Source organism: Hemicordylus capensis, chromosome 14 (genome assembly GCF_027244095.1).
Source record: "Hemicordylus capensis ecotype Gifberg chromosome 14, rHemCap1.1.pri, whole genome shotgun sequence".
In the NCBI taxonomy this organism is placed as follows: domain Eukaryota; kingdom Metazoa; phylum Chordata; class Lepidosauria; order Squamata; family Cordylidae; genus Hemicordylus; species Hemicordylus capensis.
Window position 1 is genome coordinate 4,968,357 of NC_069670.1, and position 13,392 is coordinate 4,981,748.

Genomic DNA, 13,392 nt, shown 5'->3' on the forward strand with positions numbered 1-13,392 from the left:
CTTGCCCAATGCCATGATGCAGATTATACTACAACTGTTTTAGTAGTATATAATGAGAGGAGAGCTGGTCCAGAGGTTGCTGGTTCGAATCCCTGCTGGGATGTTCCCCAGACTATAGGAAACACCTCTATTGGGCAGCAACAATATCAGAAGATGCTGAAAGGCATCATCTCATACTGTGCGGGAGGAGGCAATGGTCAACCCCTCCTGTATTCTGCCAAAGACAACCACAGGGCTCTGGGGTCGCCGGAAGTCAACACTGACTCCACGGCACACTTTACTTTTACCTCTGGTTAGGAACATCGGCAGCTGCCACCTACCAAAGTCAGACCTTTGGTCCACCTAGCTCAGCATTGTCGACCCAGACTGGCAGCGGCTTCTCCAAGGTTGCAGGCAGGAGAATCTCTCTCTCAGCCCCATCTTGGAGATGCTTCCAGGGAGTGCACGTGGAACTCTCTGGCGCGCAAGCAGATTGGATGTTGCATTGGCCTGCTGCTAACCATTATGGCAACGTTTCCGGGTTTTTAGGGCCAGAAACGGAGAGCTGGCTGTCTCCAGATTCCCGGCCAGGAGGCATTGGGCGGACTGCAAGAACCCGCCCGATGTATTAATGTTTTTTTGATGCCTCTTTCTCCCAGCTGCAGCTGACTGCTCTGAACTTCCAACCACTGGAACTTCCAACCACTGGAACTTCCAGCCACTGGAGCAATCAATCCACTAGGACTCCCTTTGAGCCCTGTCACCCCCGCCCAGCAAAGCGGCCTTTCCTAGGAAAAAACCCTCCTTCCGTGGAGTCCAGCGGCCTTCTCGAGTTGATGGGGAAGTACGGAAGGTCGCTCGGGGCCCCTCGCTGCGTCTCTGAGCGCGCACACACGCAACTCTCTTTCTCATGAGTGATTCATCCCTTTCCTTTAAGAAATGCATAATTTTTTCCCCCTCCAGCTTTCCCATGCCAGCTGGCTGCCGCCCAGAGCCTGCGTCTTCCTGTTGTGCAACGCATTGCAACCAAATTCAGAGACAAATACCCCCCTCAACAAAAAGACGCCCCACCCCAGCGCGTTTCTGGAGAAAAGCAACCCAGTTCGAAAGTCTCGGCGGCAGCAAAAACCCTTGGAGAGGATTTCCTCTTCCGAGGAATATTTCCTCAGCGGCGGGTGGGCGGGATGGGGAATTTTATCCTGAGCGGCGGGCCGGCGTATCCGGGTGGCGCTGACCTTCGGCCTGGGCCAAACAGCTTAAGCCCGCGCTGAGCTTCTTGGACATGGCTGCGATTGCTTCAGGACACTGGCATTTACGACAGGAAAGCCTTCTTTGGGGAGGTGGCAGCGGGGTGGGAAGACGTTGGAAAACATGACGGGGAAAATGGCCTTGCCCTCGCAACGCCACCTGGGTCAACAGAGAGCGGCCGGGACATCAGGAATCTGCCCACAATGGACACTCCAAAAAGGCCACGTCCTCCTTGCCCTGTTGAACCAACGGCGCAGCGGGGAAATGACTTGATTAGCAAGCCAGAGGTTGCCGGTTCGAATCCCCACTGGTCTGTTTCCCAAACTATGGGGAACGCCTCTATCGGGCAGCAGCCATCTAGGAAGGTGTTGAAAGGTATCGTCTCATATTGCGTGGGAGGAAGCAATGGTAAACCCTTCCTGTATCCTGCCAAAGACAATCACAGGGCTCTGTGGGCGCCAAGAGTTGACACCGACTCAACGGCACACTTTACCTTCACAACCCCGAGGCAAATATCTTAGCGACCTTGGAAGCTGCCTTCTACCGAGTCAGACCCTTGGTCCACCTAGCTCAGGATTGTCGACTCAGGCTGGCAGCGGCGTCTCCAAGGTTGCAGGCAGGAGTCTCTCCCAGCCTTATCTGGAGATGCTGCCCGGGAGGGAACTTGGGACGTACTGATTGCAGAGAGGCAAGTGCTCTTCCCAGAGCAGCCCCATCCCCTGAGGGGAATCTCTTCCAGTGCTCACACATGTAGTCTCCCATCCAAATGCAAACCAGGGCAGACCCTGCTTAACAAAGGGGACAATTCATGCTTGCTGCCACAAGACCAGCTCTCCTCCCATAAAAACCATAAATAAACTTGGAACATAGGGAGCTGCCATATACTGAGTCAGACCCTTGGTCCATCTAGCTCAGTATCATCTACACAGACTGGCAGCAGCTTCTCCAAGGTTGCAGGCAGGGGAGGTCTCTCAGCCCTATCTGGAGATGTTGCCAGGGTGCTCTTCTCAGGTAGGCCCCATCCACTAAGGGGAATATCTTACAGAGCTCACACAGGTCTCCCATTCAAGTGCAAACCAGGGTGGACACTGCTTAGCCAAGGTGGCAATTCACACTCGCCACCACAAAACCAGCTCTCCTCTGCCATGACAGGGAGTTGTGCAAAGGCACCTTTAGCAGGGTTAAGGCACCAGTGGCCAGAGGGAGCTTGTAGGAGAATCCCCTGGTATATTAGTCCCTGCTAATCTGAGCAAAGGGACACCTTTCCAAAGTGGAGATTCTCGTGTATTTAGCAGGGAGAGAGCAATTGGCTGGACGCAAGGTGGGAGGAAGAAAACCCGGGTAGACGTGATTGTGTGGAAGCAAGGTGGGAAGAGGAAAACCTGGGTAGCATTTCCTCCTCCCTTGCTTCCACACAACCGAAAATTGGGAGCACACACACGGCTCCCAAACCCAGATAGAAGACAGTTTTTGAATGTGTGAAGGACCTCAGGGTGCAATGTGAAACCTGCCACCAGGTTTTCGCACCAGCACCTTTTTGATGCACTCACAATGAAGAGCACTTCTAAACATGTGCAGAGAGGGGAGCTGGCCTTGTGGTAGCAAGCATGACTTGTCCCCATAGCTAAGCAGGGTCTGCCCTGGTTTGCATTTGAATGGGAGACTTGATGTGTGGGCACTAGAAGAGATTCCCCTTAAGGGATGGAGCCGCTCTGGGAAGAGCATCTAGGTTTCAAGTTCCCTCCCTGGCAAGATCTCCAAGGTAGGGCTGAGAGAGACTCCTGCCTGCAACCTTGGAGAAGCCGCTGCCAGTCTGGGTTGACAATACTGAGCTAGACAGACCAATGGTCTGACTCAGTATATGGCAGCTTCCTATGTTCCTATGCCTCTCCCTTACCAATGAATGATCGCCAGCAGCAGTGACATCCCTGTAAGGATGGTAGTGACAGCAGGGGGATGGTAATCACCACGTCTAAGAATATTCCTTCTCGGCAGAATTTTCTATCCCGGCCTCTCTTGCTTTCGAAATCAAGCCTGTTTACAAGCTCGGAAATAAATTAATGCAAAGCAGCCCTGGCTGAAAAGGGACGATGACTCTCACAGAAAGGAATTCAGGGCGGGTGGTTTCAGAGACAGCAGCCAGGAGAATCCCCAAAAGGGAAGGAGAAAGAAAAGGAAGAAATTGTGGAAGTAAGAGGAGCCTCTGCCTTCCTCCTCTAGTTTGGAAGTGCCCAAATTTCTTTTCTTTTCTTTTTAAATAGCCCCAAATGCTGAAGCCTCAACAGAAAACGCTGCACTGAAATTTCCAACTTAGCTCCTGGGAGGAGTTGAAAGAAGTGACTGAGTTTGGTAAGGCAGTTCTGCTGCCTCGGAACAGCAAGAGGTGCAGGGGCAGAAAAGACACAGAGCTACCAAGAGGACGCGGGAACAGACGAGCTGGTTTTGTGGTAAAGGCAAAGTGTGCCGTTCACTCCTGGCACCCACAGAGCCCTGTGGTTGTCTCTTGGTAGGATACAGGAAGGGTTGACCATTGCCTCCTCCCGTACAGTATGAGATGATGCCTTTCAGCATCTTCCTAGATCGCTGCTGCCCGATAGAGGTGTGTCCCATAGTCTGGGAAACATCCCAGAGGGGATTCGAACCAGCAACCTCTGGCTTGATAACCAAGTCATTTCCCCACTGCACCATGCTGGCATGAATTGTCCCCTTGGCTGAGCAGGGTCCACCCTGGTTTGCATTTGAATGGAAGCCCATATGTGTGAGCACTGTAAGATATTCCCCTTAGGGGATGGAGCTGCTCTGGGAAGAGAACCTGCTTGCTTGCACGCAGAAGGTCCCAAGTTCCCTCCCTGGCGGCATCTCCCAAACAGAGCTGAGAAAGAGACTCCTGCATGTAACCTTGGAGACGCTGCTGCCAGCCTGGGTAGACAATACTGAGCTAGATGGACCAAGGGTCTGACTCGGTATATGGCAGCTGCCTATGTTCCTATACTAACAAACCAACCAAATAGGATTTCATGGTGACTAGCAATGTTGGTGCTAAATCCCAATTTAGCATTGTCAGTGCTAAATCCAAAAGGCCCGATCACAGAGGGTCTGGTGGCGATTTCTCTATGGCCACCCTGAGACATCCTTGGTAGACTTTAGAAAAATGCTCAGATCACACCTGTTTAAGCAGGTTGTGTGTGTGTGTGTGTGTGTGTGTGTGTGTGTGTGAACTTCTAAACAGTTTTAAAATGCTTGTATTGTTTTTATTTTGTGTCTTTAAAGGGTTTTTCCATTTAAAGGAATTCTTGCTTTTGCGAGCTGCCTGGAGACATATGTCTAGGCGGTTACAAATATTTTATTATTGTGTTTTTAAATTCAACATATTTATAGACCACCCACGACCAAAGTCTCTAGGCGGTTTGCAATAACGAAACAAACCCCAAAGACCCACACCTTTAAAACATATCTACACATTTAAATTTAGACAATCAAAATTCAACCAAAAAAACATCCACTATGTTGACACATTATTTGCATGTCAAAAAAATAAATACAGTCACCCTTTGTCAACCCCGAGGATAACGTTTTGGCCAAACCCCACAGTTGGCAAATCTGTGGTTGGCGAGGCATTAACATGAATGGAAAACAGGGATTTAAGAGGAACTGTTTCCCCATCATGAAAACACCTAAAAAATCAAAGGAAAAATGCCTTAAAATTGGCAAAAATCACCCCAAATGCCTTAATATCCCAGGAGTCACCAAGAGGAATAAGCAGATTGAACCTCTAGAAATTTTTCAAAAAGCCCACCCCTGAATTACTCAAATGCACTTTAAATCGGGTACATTGAACCTCTGCATCTCCAAAAATCACTACCCCACCCCCCACAAAAAACCTCCACTAAAATACCTTGCCAACCACAGAAATTCGGGTCGTGGTTGTCGAGACCGGCCACAATTTCCCATTCATGGATGATGTTTAAAACCACGGTTGGTGAGGAATCCCCATGGAATGACATAAGCCTCTCTTTTGCTTCCCACAACTCTCTTGTTGTGAGAAGCATATCTGGAGGTTGCCTTCTGGAGGCTTCACTTTCATCAAGGAGAAGAAGAAGAAGAAGAAGAAGAAGAAGAAGAAGAAGAAGAAGAAGAAGAAGACCCACCCACCACAGCCTATATGGATTCTCCTATATGGGAGAGGAGAGCTGGTCTTGTGGTAGCAAGCATGACTTGTCCCCATAGCTAAGCAGGGTCTGCCCTGGTTGCATCTGAATGGGAGACTTGATGTGTGAGCACTGGAAGAGATTCCCCTCCGGGGATGGAGCCGCTCTGGGAAGAGCATCTAGGCTCCAAGTTCCCTCCCTGGCAGCATCTCCAAGATAAGGCTGAGAGAGATTCCTGCCTGCAACCTTGGAGAAGCCGCTGCCAGTCTGTGAAGACAATACTGAGCTAGATAGACCAATGGTCTGACTCAGTATATGGCAGTTTCCTATGTTCCTAATGGTTAAAGATGCATCTGTTCACCCAGGCTTTTAGTTAAATGCTAATAGTTTTAACATTGCTTTTAAAACATTGTTTTAAAATTTTAATTTGTTTTATTGTGCTAGCTTTTCCTGCTGTCATTTAGTTTAACTAATGTCTTAATTTTTTTCCTGTGGTCATTTATTTTGTTTTGTTGGAAACCACCCAGAGACGTAAGTTTGGGGCGGTATAAACATATGTTAACTAAAAAAATAATAAAATATAAATGTCGGGAATCCAAAACATATTCCCTGTTCATAAAATATGAACAGGGAATCCAAGTATCATGTTCTGGCATTTCAATCGAATCTTAACGAAGCCATGCGATTCAAAGACTCTACAACTGCATGCGTTATAACAACAGTGGAATAAAAATATGTCTGTATGTTTCAATAAAATGGATGCAAAATGGTCATTAAAATAAGTCTCTATGTCCAACTTGAAAGATTGGATCCAATAGCTCATATTGAAGATATATTGGTGGTAAAGAGTGGGAGAAGCATGAGTGACTATTTCAGAAGTCTCATGTAGAGATTCCTAATGAGTCCTGTATTTTCTTGCCAAACGCGTTTTGACTCTGTGGAGTCTTCTTCAGTGGCAGTTTTCTGGAAAATCTCTTTCTACCTGTGGTCTCGACTCACCTTGAGCAGATTGCTTCTCTCTCCAGCTTGCTATTGGATCCTGTTCCCTGTTAATACTTGGATTTTGTCCCTAGGAGGAACTTAGCTAGGGGGACAAGTCATGCTTGCTACCACCAGACCAGCTGTCCTCTCTGTGCGACTTGTGCAACACTACGGTGATTCTTTCCCATGGCTGTTGCGCTGCGCATGCACAGTAGAGCAGCTTTATGTATTGGCGCAAGCGACAAGAACGCTCTCATACAACAGTGCTAGTGTGGCTTTAGATGCCCATGGGTGGTGCAGAACCTCCTGTGGTCTGTTATACAGCAGGTCTTTCTTCCCAAAAAATTGGAACTAAAATTGTTTTCACTGGAGCTTTTGTCACAATGCCACAAGATTCTTGCTCTTAAATTGGCCAGTTTTCTCGCTTTCTGGTGTCACCTTAAGCGACCAGAATATTTCAAGCTGCCTGATCCCATTTATTTATTTACTTGAGATTTTGTATACCACCCAAAACTTGCATCTCTGGGAGGTTTGCAACAAAACAAGACAAACAAAAAGCAAAAGGTTGAACACATTAAAGGTAAAGTGTGCCGTCAAGTCGATTCCGACTCCCGGCGCCCACAGAGCCCTGTGGTTTTTCTTTTGGTAGAATGCAGGAGAGGTTTGCCATTGCCTCCTCCTGCACAGTATGAGATGATGCCTTTCAACATCTTCCTATATCACTGCTGCCCGGTAGAGGTGTTTCCCATAGTCTGGGAATCACACCAGCGAGGATTCGAACCGGCAACCATCTGCTTGTTAGACAAGCTGGCGGCAACTGCAGACGAACCTCTCCTGATGATCTCAACGGGCGGTGGGGTTCGTGGCGAAGAAGACGTTCTCTTCCATTTCTCTCTCCCCTTTACTTTTTAAGCAGCTGTTTTCAGCATCAGAGAGAGTGTGTGTAGTGGTTAGACTAAGACCGGGGGGGGGGGGCGGGACCCGAGTTCAAATCCCCACTCAGCCATGACACTCCCTAGGTGACTCTGGGCCAGTCACTTCTCTCTCGGCCTAACCTACCTCACAGGGTTGTTGTGAGGTGAAACCTAACCATGCACACCACTCTGGGCTCCTTGGAGGAAGAGATGAGATATACACATCATAAATCACATACTCTTAACTTTCCTGACCCCACACGACTCCGTTCTCAAACGGTGCAAAAGGAAAGCCAGGCACACAGGCCTACGTGTCCGTTCCAAGAGGACAGAGATTTTTTACTTCCTTGTAGCTGGGAGGGGAAGGAGCGGGTGGACACAGAGCGATTTGCAACCCTAAGTGGAAAGTATTATCGTGCTGCTTATAAACCGCTCTGCACTTTGGTTTTATGGAGCAGGCCGGCTGGACTTTAGAGACCTGTGCCATCCGCCGCAAGGACGTCGTTTCCGGTTTTAACACCACGCACTTCTGGTTCCACACAAATGAGGAAAGTTGGTTTCTTGGGCCCGAAACAATACTATCCCTCAATGGGGAGACCCATTGGGTCTGGGCAAAGCTTTAGCTGAAGCCAAATACTCCCTCCCCAAGGGACCCCCTGGCACTGTGCAGAGACAACTGCACCCATCATGCATTGCTACAATTTCCCCACTGCCTCCTTATCCTTTGAGATAAAGGGAGCCCACAAATCCCATCTTGGAAGGTGTGCAGGGAGCATCGGGAAGTGTAGTCCTGCCTAAAGAACTCGGTGGGGAAAGGGCTGGGAAAGACTACACCTCCCAGCAGTCTGTGCACACCTTAAAACAGGCCTGCTCAGCTTTGCGCCCCCCCCCAGCTGCTTTTGGACGACAACTCCCATAATCCCCATCCACAGTGGCCAATAGCCAGGGAGTTGTAGGCCAACATCTGCAGGAGGGCCAAAGCTGAGTAGCCCTGCCTTAGAAACATAGGAAGCTGCCATCTACTGAGTCAGACCATTGGTCACTCTAGCTCAGTATTGTCTACCCAGGCTGGCAGCGGCTTCTCCAAGGTTGCAGGCAGGAGTCTCTCCCCCAGCCCTATCTCGTTGGAGATGCTGCCAGGGAGGGAACTTGGAACTTTCTGCACTCAAGCGTCTGAGATGGCCCTGGGGAATGACAAGGCTGTTTCTCATAATCGTTTCGACACTGGGAGTTTTTCGCCTATGTGGCCGCCGTTTGGAAAAAGATCCCCGCCAAGATCCCTGACCCTAGTCTGCTCCCAACAGCAACCAACCAAGTGTTTCTGCATGAAGGCGAGTCTCTTTTGCCCTGCCCCCCCAAAAACCCCGCCACTCAGGTAAACTGCCTCAGAACATGGAGGTTTAACGGAGCCACCGTAACAAAACCCACTCCTCTTGTGAGCCGGTTCGCAAGAGAGGGGCTGGGGCTTCGGGAAAGCATGCAAACCTCAACCCTTAGCCCTTGAAGGTCTGTTTTCCAGCTCTTACATAGGGGAGGCTTCATGGTTGAGGGAAATACACACTACACATGCTCAGGAGATAACCACATTCACCACCACCGTCTTTTTTTTTGCCACAGCTGAGCCTGCACCGTGAGAAGGGGACCTAGGGCCCTTTCCAAACAGCATCATGGGGAACAATATGATGATGATGATTTCGATTTCTATACCGCCCTTCCAAAAATGGCTCAGGGCGGTTTACAAAGAGAAATCACACACAAACACACACACACAATAAAACTTTGCTGAGTGAGAGAGCTCAACAAAATGGAGAGAAAGAGAAAGCCGTCTCTGCCTGCTCACAGCCGCTGTGATTTCACAACGCTTGGACGTGTTTTCTGCCTCCTCGGGCCAACCACGCCTGACCGGCCCTCTCCACAGGGAAATCACCTGCGGAAACCCACGTTCGGGCCGAAGACACTTGCAGCTGTCTGCTTCTTGCAGCGAGAAGTTGTTGAAAAAGCTCTCTACAGAGGCGGGGTGGGTAGAATTTCAGAAAAGGAATAATGCCGGCTGATGCTCCGTTTTCCCTCCACACATCTGTACAAGCAGCAACTTTCTCGCTCCGAGCCAAAATGAAGATGTGGCACCCTTTTTACTGCGAGAAAAACCTTGCTTTCGGCAAACAAGACACACACACACACTCCCTCCAACAGGATTAACTGAAAAGAAAGCACAAGTGGAACCGGGTTTCCCCAAGAGGGTGTCACCACGGGGGACGTGCCACCCCAAGAGGTGCACCTAGGTAATTTTGGAGCCTGGATCTGAAGGCCTTCACCCACCCACTATTTTTAAACACATTTTTAACACGACCACACCACCCAGGACAGACTAAAAAAAGATTTGGAGGCCCCGGACTTTGGCCCCAAAGTCCAGTGGTAAGAGTGCCTCTGGCCACGCCAGGTGCCACGCCGACTTGACCCAGAAGTGGGGAGTTTAAATTACTGGCTCTGCAGCTGACTTGCTCCTCTACGCATCAGGGTGCCCCATTCCCAGAAGGGGCATAGCTAGGGGAGGGGGGCCTGTGTTCACCCCTTTCCCTGGTGGCCCCTCGGAGTGAGAGAGATAACAGAGAAAAAAGGAGAGGAGAGCTGGTCTGGTGGTAGCAAGCATAACTTGTCCCCGTAGCTAAGCAGGGTCCACCCTGGTTGCATATGAATGGGAGACTAGAAGTGTGAGCACTGGAAGAGATTCCGCTTTAGGGGATAGAGCCACTCTGGGAAGAGCATCTAGGCTCCAAGATCCCTCCCTGGCAGCATCTCCAAGATAGGGCTGAGAGAGACTCCTGCCTGCAACCTCAGAGAAGCCGCTGCCAGCCTGGGAAGACAATACTGAGCTCGATAGACCAATGGTCTGACTCAGTATGTGGCAGCTTCCTATGGGAGCTGAGGGGCCCTCAGGAACTGGGGTGGGTGGGTGGGTTCCTTGAACCCATCCGCTCAATTATAGCAACACCCATTAGTGAATCAGCTCCAAAATGGGCATTATTTATTTATTTACTTTTTAAAAAATACATTTAAACACCACTTTTTCCTCTGAGGAGCTCATGGTTATGTTTATCCTCACAACCACCCTGCGAGGTAGGTTAGGCCGAGAGAGAGATACATGACTGGCCCAGAGTTACCCAGTGTGTTTTGTGTTTGAATGGGGATTCGAACTCGGGTCCTCCTGGTCTTAGTCCAGCACTCTAACCACTACGCTATGCTGGCTCTCTCTATAAACTCTATGAACTCCCTGCATTTGGAGCTGACACACTCCATGATGCACAGGGAAAGAAGCACCCCGCTTCTCAATGCATAAAGAGCAAGCCAACTGCAGAGCTGGGGAGTTTTTAAGTTCTGCAGCTGTCATAACGCACCAGGAAGTTAAGATGACAAAAAGTGCAGCCGTTTAAACAGAACAAAACAGGCTGTCTGCAGGGCGGGGAGTGTGCCCCATTCTTATTATTTTCTTAACCTAAGTGTGCCTCAGGGAAAGAAAGGTTGGGAAACACTGAAACAGAGAACCACCGTCTTGACAAACGCAGATAGAATTTACAGTAAGATACAATTCAGCCAGAGTGCAATTCAGCCATCAGTGGGTAAGGTCTTCTGACAGGCGTGTGGGGCCACCAGTGCAAGCCAAGGGGCTGCTTAACCCTTTTCCTCCCCACTGTCTGCTATAAATCACCTCGCCGCCCCCAGCTGATACTCTCCTTACAGGAGAAAAGATACAGGGGCCCACAACTTTTCACTTGAGAGTGGGATAGCAGCGGGTGGGGGGGGGTTTCTAGGGAGAAAAAAAAAGCTCACCTCGAACCTTTCGGCTCCCAGTGCAGCTTCCAATGATGCTTTTCAGACACACACACACACACACACACACACACACACACACACACACACACTCAGCCAGGATGCTGATTACATCTCCTGCCTCTTATCTAATTTCACCTGTGTGGAGAATGTCTGGGCGTTTGCACACAGGGCTTTTAGCTCGCAGCTAGGAACATAGGCAGCTGCCGTATACTGAGGTCAGACCCTGGGTCCATCTAGCTCAGCATTGTCCACCCAGACTGGCAGCAGCTTCTGCAAGGTTGCAGGCAGGAGTCTCTCTCGGCCCTATCGTGGAGATGCTGCCGGGCAGGGAACGTGGAACCTAGATGCTCTTCGCAGAGTGGCCCCATCGCCATAAGGGGAATATCTTACAGTGCTCACATGTGGTCTCCCTTCCAACTGCAAACCAGGGTGGACCCTGCTTAGCAAAGGGGGCAATTCATGCTTGCTCGCTCTCCTCCGGAATGGAGGGGGATGCGTTCACATATTGTCCAGATTTACCCCCAAAGTCCCTGCAAGCTATCGGGGAACAATTCACACACAATTCGGGTTTTTCGTCACACGTTAATAGCATAGCTCGATTTATGTCTGGGGCCGAAGAAGAAGAAGAAGAAGAAGAAGAAGGCACTCTTTGCATCATTTTTTGGGGGGGTCAACTTCAAACTCACAGTCAAGCCTCACAGTCAGCTCCCGGTAAAGCCTGCTGTGTGAAAAACGCCCTGGTGAGAGAAATCAGGGGAGTGACCACATCAGTGGTCCCTGTAATGTTTTTCATCTCCGTGTGGAATGAGTTTTGTTCTGGGCGGCAGTATCAAGGCAGCGTACGTGCACATGTGCATGCAGAGTGGGGCATGCAGAGTGCACGCCTTAATGGCGCAGCGGGGGAAATGCTTGACTGACCAGCAGAAGGTTGCCGGTTCAAATCCCCACTGGTACTATATCGGGCAGCAGCGATACAGGAAGATGCTGAAAGGCATCATCTCAGACTGCGTGGGAGGAGGCAATGGTCAACCTCTCCTTAATTCTCACAAAAGAAAACCACTGGGCTCTGTGGGCACCCAGGAGTCAAAATCAACTTGATGGCACACTTTGCCTGACTTTGGGAGAAGAGAGCTGGTCTGGTGGTCGCAAGCATGACTTGTCCCCTTAGCTAAGCAGGGTCCACCCTGGTTGCATATGAAGGGGAGACTTGATGTGTGAGCACTGCAAGACATTCCCCTCAGGGGATGAAGCCGCTCTGGGAAGAGCAGAAGGTTCCCAGTTCCCTCCCTGGCGGCATCTCCAAGATAGGGCTGAAAGAGACTCCTGACTGCAACCAGAAATGGATGGAGAATGGATGGATGGAGAAGCCGCTGCCAGTCTGTGAAGACGATGCTGAGCTAGATAGACCAACAGTCTGTCTCCATCAGTATATGGCAGCTTCCGATGTTCCTTAGAAGGGACAGTGGTCCAGTGCATGGCCCAGCTCACCTCTCCCCACATGGCAGTTCATGGACTCTCCTCCAGGAAGCCCACAGAGCCACCTTGGCAGGCACCCCCATTGGGCCTCACTACCTTCAGGGAATGTTTCCCCCGCCCCCAAGTAAAAAAAGGAGCTCTCCCCTGCCATGCAACCCAAATCTCTGCGCTAAGCAGATTGCACTAAGGAGATTGACTCCAAGCTCCCTTCCAGCTCCAGAAACCAAGGATATTCTTACGGAAGACCCCCCACACACCCTCCATCACCTTTCAATGGGCCTCGAGCAAGTCAATGGCTAGAGAGGCCTGGGAGAGCCCACCACAGATCCAGACCAGAGCGAGGTAACCAAGGCAAGCTTGAAGGTGTACCTGATGCCCTCTGCATGAGCCGTCGATCTGGGCTTGCCTCCTGAACGGAAAGAGGCGAGACCACAGCAGTAACTCAGGCAGAGATGCAACAGAGTTTCCTCTGGTGCATCTTTGCACGGATTGATTCAGTGCTGTCAAGTCGGGTGTCAATTCTTAGTGGCCACATAGAACTGGGAAAGGTGCAGAAGAGGGCAACCCAGATGATCAGAGGCCTGGAGCACCTTCCTTATGGGGTAAGGCTACAACACCGGGGGCTGTTTAGTTTAGGAAAAAAGACGACTGCGGGGAGACATGAGAGAGGGCTATAAAAGCATGCATGGTGTGGAGGAAGTGGATCGAGAGAAATTCTTCCCTCTCTCACGTAACACTAGAACCAGGAGTCATCCCATGGAATTGATTGCCGGGAAATCAAGGACCAACCAACGGAAGTACTTTTTCACACAACG